Consider the following 923-nt stretch of genomic DNA (forward strand, 5'->3'; position numbering starts at 1 on the left):
TTACAGTCATGGTCAAGGCCTGCTGGTTGTGTGACGTCTCTTACATCCGGGTCCTCAGGGTAGAGAGAGGTGACTCATACAAGTATTACTGGCCGGGACTGGAGGGAGCAGGGCTGTGCTAGGGCAGTGCTATCATCTAAGCTGTATACTGGGGGGTCTGGGGTCACTGATGGAGCTTTATACAGGTAACAGGAAAAACATGGGTCTGTGTTTAACAACAGGTTTTCTACTTGGCAAGATGGATTCATGTTAGATGTCACAAAAATTATATAGACTAAAATAATCAATTTTACCAATTGCTAGTTAAGGGTAAAGCACTAAAAACGGTACTCCAGCAAAAAAAACAAAAAAAAAAAACAACTGGTGTCAGAAAGTGCCAGAGATTTGTAATTTGCTTCTATTTAAAAAATCTTCAGTCTTCCAGTACTTATCAGCTGATGTATGTCCTGCATAATGTGGTGTAGTCTCCCCGGTATGATACAGTGCTCTCTACTGCCACCTCTGTCTGTGACAGGAACTATCCAGTAGTAAATTCCCATAGAAAGTGCTGCTGTCCAGACTAGAAAGAATACATCACTTCCTGCAGGACATACAGCAGCTGATTTTAAAACAGAAGTAAATTAAAAAAAATCTCTGGCACTTTCTGTCACCAGTTAATTTGAAGTAAAACAAATTGCTGGAGTATCCCTTTAAGCAGTGGTAAGGTTATGCTGGAAGTTCATCATCAATGCAGAACTGTCAATCGTCTACAGCATTTGAGCCACAGGCAGAATACACAATGATGTCAGTGACTCGGGGTGACATCTTTTCTATAGACTTTCCTTTTCATCATCATCTGGTCCAGACTGCAGTGACTTCATCCTGCAACATCTATGCAGAGTATAAAGGGAAACTGACAGCATGGGCATATCTGACATCGTGCT

This window comes from Dendropsophus ebraccatus, chromosome 5 (assembly GCF_027789765.1).
Source record: "Dendropsophus ebraccatus isolate aDenEbr1 chromosome 5, aDenEbr1.pat, whole genome shotgun sequence".
NCBI lineage: Eukaryota > Metazoa > Chordata > Amphibia > Anura > Hylidae > Dendropsophus > Dendropsophus ebraccatus.